Consider the following 6,990-nt stretch of genomic DNA (forward strand, 5'->3'; position numbering starts at 1 on the left):
AGCCAGGCGTGGTGGTGCACGCCTGTAATCCCAGCACTCGGGAGGCTGAGGCAGGAGGATTGCTGTGAGTTTGAGACCAGCCTGGGCTACATAGTGAGTTCCAGGTCACTCTCAACTACATAATGAGACCCTGTCTCAAACAAAAAAAAGTAACTAAATAAATTTAAAATGTTAGGAACATGTCACTCAGGGAAACTTGAAACCATGTTCCTAGGCCATGATCACTCATTATTTACGGAGGGAGAAAATATTTCTCTTTATTTACTTTTTTTAGCTTTTTTGAGACAAGGTCTTGCTATGTAGTTTAGGCTGGCCTTGAACTCACTGTGATTCTCTGGCTTCAGCCTCCCAAGTGCTGGAATTGCAGGTACGTGCTACCACGTGCCCAGCAGAAACTATTTTATTACCTAAAAAAAAAAAAAGGCCAGGGATTTAGCTCAGTAGTGCTGCCGCCTGCCTCACAAACACAAGGACCCAAGTTCGATCCCAGTACCAAAAAGAAAAAGAAAACAAAAAACAGGCTGGAGCTAGGGATGTGTAGCTCAGTAGTAGGGTGTGTAATTAGCATGCAGGAGGTCGTGGGTTCAATCCTAGCACCAGAAAGTTAAGGGTTATGACATAATGCAAAGAGGAGTGAGCCCTACCTTCACTGAGCTGGGAGTCTCCCAGGGCAGCAAACACTGAGCCAGAAACCTGTGGTTACTTGATGCGGGGTGCCACAAAGAAAAATGGGGAGCTAGGCTGTCTCAGGAAGAGATGGTCTTAAGGACCCAAGTTCGATCCCCAGTACCACACACACACAAAAAAAGAGATGGTCTTAGTTTTTTTTTGTTGTTCTCAGTACTGTGCACAGTACCTAGGGTCTTAAAACTGATCTACAGCCTCAGGTTTTTTGTTTTGTTTTGTTTTTTTGAGACAAGTTCTAAGTCTCTAAATTGCCCAAGCTGGGCTCCAACTTGCAAGTCTTCCTGCCTCAGACTCCCAGTGTGCTGGGATTATAGGCATGTGCCACCACACCTCAGATCCACAGGTGGCAGGTGCAAAACACAGTCATGCTACCTGGAAATTGTGCACTTAGACATGGCCAGCAGCAGTTGCTCCTGCAGAGCCTGGCAGGTCTGGGAACAGACACATTGTGTTGTGCACATTTCCACCCTGCAGAGAGCCTAAGATGGGAGGATTAGAGGGTAGCTAGCTGCCTCACAGGGACAAGATTTCCTTCTGAGGTGGTGAAAATATTGCAGAACTAGTAGGAGTGGGGGTTTCCCAGCACTGTGAATGTAGAGAATGCCAGAGTCCTTTCAAAACCATTAGGTAGGGCTGGAGGTGAAAATTGCCCAGCACAAACAAGGCCTTGGATTCCATCCCCCACCCCAAATCTTTAAGTCCATGTTATGCAAGTTTCACATGAATTAAGAAGACAAGAAAACAAGCAGTTTAATGCAGGATGGGAGATATGGCCAGGACACTTGCCATAGGCCAGGCCCTGAGAGGGGCCTGACTGAAGGCAGCAGGAGAAGAAACGGAATCCTGTCTGGTCAAGCTCCAGAGGACATTGGCCACTAGTTGAGCTGGCCTCTCAAATGTTGAAGATACAGCTCTGTATTCCACCTCTTTGGCCAGAACATTTTCTGTTCCCATTCAGTACCAGATCTTGCCTAATCCTGGCCTGTGTCAATGTCTTACTTAACGTCAACTCCAAGATGGTCCCAAGCACAGTAAGAGGAAGTGAGAGGAAGATGTGACTACAGTAGAAGAGAGCGCTGGGGATCAGGGAAACCTACCTTGAGAATCTCCTTCCACCATAGCACAGGCAGCAGCACAGACAGGCCCAAATAGGGCTGTTTATTCTGTATAGTTAGGCACTCCTGCCTTCAGGCTTACAGTCTCCAGCAGCAGACAAGTGTTGTCTTACTGTAAAGCCTCACAGTGGAGAATCCAGCTTCAGTGGGAACCTCAGGGAAAAGCCTCCAAAAAGGGACACGAGGGATTATCAACAGCATGTACAAAGGCCCAGAAGCAGAGGCTCTCTGCTCTGTTCATCAGAGAAACCATTTTTTTTTTTGTTTTTTTTGGGGGGTAGTTTGAGACAGGGTCTCACTATGTAGTTGAGACTGCCCTGGAACTCACTATGTAGCCCAGGCTGGTACGCCACCACGCCCGGTGAGAAACCGTTATTTAAAAAAAGAAGAAGCTGGCACCAGTCTTAAGTGGCTGTGCCAAGCAATGTTATGGGCCAAGCTCTGGCAGGCAGAGCAGACCAGGACATCTCAAGCTGCACCAGACCTGCCTGCACCCTTGAGACCAGCAGGAAACCCCGGAGTCAGGAGACAGTGAAGGAAGTGAGTGTAGAGCAAGCCCATCCTTTTGGCCAGTCTAGGGAGGGCGGAGGCAGAAGATTCATGCAAAGAAACTGAGTTCCCACAACAGAGTCCTCACAGCAGCTGCAGGAAGGGAGAAGGAGGGTGCAGTGCCCAGCAGCTTCACAGGGAGAAAGTGGACAGCATAGGGCTCTGATAAAAAAGATGGTTTTGGGCTGGCAATTTAGCTCAGTGGTGGCACTGTCTGCCTCACAAGCAAAAGATCCCAAGTTCAATCCCCAGTACCAAAAAAAGGTATTAGGAAAGACGTTAATATTGTCTTATGTAAGCTTCCAAATAAAATATTCTCACTTTGGATGAGAAGCACTATTTGCTTTTTGACAATGAATTATGCTTTCCCACCCTCACCCCATACTTGGGATTCAACCCAGGGCCTTTGCACTAGGCTATATCCCCATCCTTGTTATTTTGATAGGGTCTTGCTAGATTGCCCAGGCAGGACTTGAACGTGATTCCCTCGGTGCTGGGGTTATAGGTGTATACCACTATGCAGCCCTTGGCGAATGACACTGGGTGGCTCACGACAGAGATCAGCGATCCAGGCGATTCTTCTTTTTTTATGTGGGGTGTTTTGTTTTGTTTGAGTCAGGGTCTCACTATGTAGTTTAGGTTGGCCTTGACTATGTAGCCCAAGCTGGCCTGAAACTCATGATGATCCTCCTCCTGCCTCAGCCTCCCAAGTGCTAGAATTACAATTGTGCACCATCATGCCTGTTGTTTTGTTTGTTTGTTTTGTTTTTTGTAGTGCTGGGGATTAAACCCAGGGCCTTGGCAAACTCTCTATTACTAAGATATCCTCAACACCCCCCCTTTCTTTTTTTGGTACCGGGGATCAAACTCGGGTCCTTGCACTTGCAAGGCAGGTGGCAGAACCACTGAGCTAAATCCCCAGCCCACCTCAACCCTTTTTTTGAGGCCTTCCTGCTTCAGCTTCTCAAGTAACTGGCATTACAGTTGTACACCGCCACTCTAGGCTCCCACATGATTCTTTTTAGAACCAGGATCCACTGTGTTCTAGGCTGGCCTTGAACTCACTCTGTAGCCCACATTAGCCTTGAATTCCTCCTGCCAGGTGATTCTTTGTGAGAGGTTTGACAAGATTCTTGAAGGTAGCCTTTCTTCATTCATTTATTGAGCACATCCAAATGAAAAGCCCTGAGAATCAAAAGAGAAAAACTCAGGAAAACCTGGAAAACATGTGGTTTGTTTGGTTTTCTTTTTGTTTTTGTTTTTGTTTTTTTACAATGACCTGGAACTCACTATTTAGTCCAGGCTGGTCTCCAACTCACAGTGATCCTTCTGCCTCAGCCTCCCAAGTGCTGGGATTACAGGCGTGCGCCACCATGCCCAGCAACATGTGGTTTTTGACGGCAGTAAATGCAGCAGAAGACACACCTGTCTCTGTGGAAACCTCTCACTGTTAACTACTGTCAGCTGGTGTCTTTTATGTCTCTTCAGTTTTTTGAGACAGAGTCTTGCTGTGTAGTCCAGGCTTCTTTAAACTCACGATGTAGTTCAGGCTGACCTTAAACTCATGGCAATCCCCCTCACGCTTCCCCCTCCCAAGTGCTGGGATCACAGGCATGTGCCACCCCGCCTAGCTATGGTGCCATCTTTTCAATTCTATTTGAAGGGAACAACTGATTCTTAGTTTAGTGCCTTCATCTCCTGCAGAGATGCTATTGTTCAGGGAGACAAGGCACTTGGATTTCCCATCCCATTGAATTTTCCCATAGCAAACACTACACAATTACGTTGTTTCATTGGTTTTTATTAACTTTATTTAGGACTCAAACACCACTAAATCACTTATTTTCACACTTACAAGGTTGGGTTTTGCTAGAAATTCACACATTAATTCAGTGAGCATTAGTATATTCTTTTTTTGTGTGTGTGGTACGGGGGATTGAATTCGGGCCCTTGTGCTTGCAAGGTAGGCAAGCAGAACCACTGAGCCAAATGTTTTTGGTACAGGGGATTGAACTCGGGACCTTGCACTTTTGAAGCAAGTGGTGGCACCACTGAGCTAAATCCCCGGCCCTAGTATATTCTAATTACATTCATTCAGATGTTCCAAAGTGTTGGTCCAATGACCAGTTTTTGAAGGCAACAACTATCCTTCACAAGAACTAAAAAGTAAAATTATACACAAAACTTCTTCCTCTTCAATTTTTAGGTCATAACTTCTGACCACATGCATCCTTTGATGTTCAATTCCCTTTGGTGTGACACAGGGCAGAGATGTTCCAGTTCCTCACACACAAAGGAAATGGGGGCGGGAGTGCAGACAACTTGCATCTTCACCATTCATCACCCATGGTATCGCTAGAAGAGCTCAGACTCCTTGGCCAGGAGTGCTGCAGCTTTAGCCCGCGGGTAATACACTGTGGACCCAGCAGTCTGCAATGCGAAGTTCTGTCTGCTGGTGTTTCTGTCAGGTCACTGGTTGATATGTCTATGTCCACCAGTTGCTTCCTGAGTCTCGAACACAGTGTTGACAAATCACGCAGTCTGGTAACGAGTGAGCCGGCCAACACGCAAGCTCATCGGTAGCTGCACCTAACCACATGATGCTGCACCTAACTTGGGGAGCACAATGGAACACCGATACAGTGGAGATCCTAAACAGCTCCTTACACTTCACTATTTTTAAAAATCTACACACTTTTCAGCTTAATGTAACTGGGGCATGCAAACAAGATATTTGGCCTGGGGAAGAGAATCATTTCAAAACAAAAAGGTACAGAAACTAAATTAATAAAAATAAAATACTTTTTTGGTTTTTTTCTGAGATAGGGTCTCACTATTAGTTCAGGCTGGTCTTGAACTTGCAGTGATCCTCCTGCCTCAATCTGCAGAATGCTACGATTACAGGCATCTGCCACTATGCCTGGCAAATATAAAACACTTAAAGAGACGATAATGGCTTTATGGCTTTAGGAAATGGATAAGAGAAATCTGAACACCTTCTAAAATTCAGAATATTCTAAGAGAAATTGCACTAAAGAACTCAGAAGGGCTGGGGATTTAGCTCAGTGGTTCTGCTGCCTGCCTCACAAGCGCAAGGACCTGAGTTCGATCCCGGTACCCGCCCCTCCCCCCAAAAAAAACACCTCAGAAAATTAAAGGATTCAGCTTTAAAAAATATAGGAAATACTGCCAGATGTGGTATATGCCTATGATTCTTGCATTGGGAGGCTGAGGCAGGATCATAAGTTTAAGTCCAGCCTGGGTTATATAGCAAGTTCAAGGCCAATGAGACCTTGTCTCAAAATCCAAAAGTGGAAATATTAATTTCTGTTCAGTAATTAAAACTGAAATTTATGAAATAAAATGATTTACTCATAATAAAATTTTTCAGTACTGGCAACTGAACACAAGGAGCACCAAGATATATCCCCAGCCCTTTTTTTTTTTTTTTTTTTTTTTTTTGAGATGCGGGGGGGTCTCAGTTGCCTGAGTGGCTTCAATCTTGATTCTCCTGCCTCAGCCTCCCAAGTAGCTGGGATTTTTTTTTTTTTTTGAGACATCTCACTACATCAGGCTGGCCTTTAACTCACTATGTACTCCTGGCTGACCTCAAACTCCCAGCAATCCTCTTGCCTCAGCCTTCCAAGGTGTGTGTCACCACACCCAGCCAGGGATGGCTTTTTTTTGTTTTTTGGGGTTTTTTTTTGTGGTACCAGTGATCTAACTCCAGACCTTGTGCTTGAAAGGCAGGTGTCAGAACCACTGAGCCAAATCCCTGGCCCTCAGGGAGTGTTTTTAAAACAGGATTTTGTTATGTTACTCTTGCTGTCTCAGATTACTCACTGTGTAGCCAGGCTGGCCCCAAACTCACAATCCTGCCTCAGGCTGAGTGAAAGGATAACAGGTATATACCACCATCGCCAGCTTACACATTTTTTAAAAATACTGATTTTGAAAAAAAAAAAAAAAAAAAACGGGGAAGGGTGGATGCCTCCTGTAATCCCAGCACTCGGGAGGCTGAGGCAAGAGGATCGCTATGAGTTCGAGACCAGCCTGGACTACATAGTGAGTTCCAGGTTAGTCTCAACTACACAGTGAGACCCTGTCTCAAAAAACCAAAAATAAATAAATAAATTAAATTAAATACTGATTTTGGTCTGGCATGGTGGCACATGGCTGTAATCCCAGGACTTGGGAGGCTGAAGCAGCAGGATCACCACAAGGTCACAGCCAGCATGTACTATATAGTGAGTTCAAGACCAACCAGGATAATATAGTATGACTCTGTCTCAAAAAATAAAACAAAAAGAAATAAAATACCATTTTTTCGGAAGACCTAAAGACATGTGATTGCTATAATAAATGCATGTAATTTAATAAACTAGTTTAAATTAGGTTCAGGGCCAAGGATCTAGATCAACGGAACATCTGCCTTGCAAGCCCAAGGTCCTGAGTTTGATTTTTGGTACCAAAAAAAAAATAAAGTTCAGGGCTGGGGAGGTAGCTCTGGGTCAGGGATGTAGCTCAGCAGTACAGTGCTTGCCTGGCAAGCATAAGGCCCTGAGTTTGATTTCCAGTACAGCAAAAAAAAAAAAAAAAAAAGGTTCAATAAAGTAGGACCCGGGATTTGGCTCAGTGG

Source organism: Fukomys damarensis, unplaced genomic scaffold, assembly GCF_012274545.1.
Source record: "Fukomys damarensis isolate Sample0158 unplaced genomic scaffold, DMR_v1.0_HiC HiC_scaffold_34, whole genome shotgun sequence".
Lineage (NCBI taxonomy): Eukaryota > Metazoa > Chordata > Mammalia > Rodentia > Bathyergidae > Fukomys > Fukomys damarensis.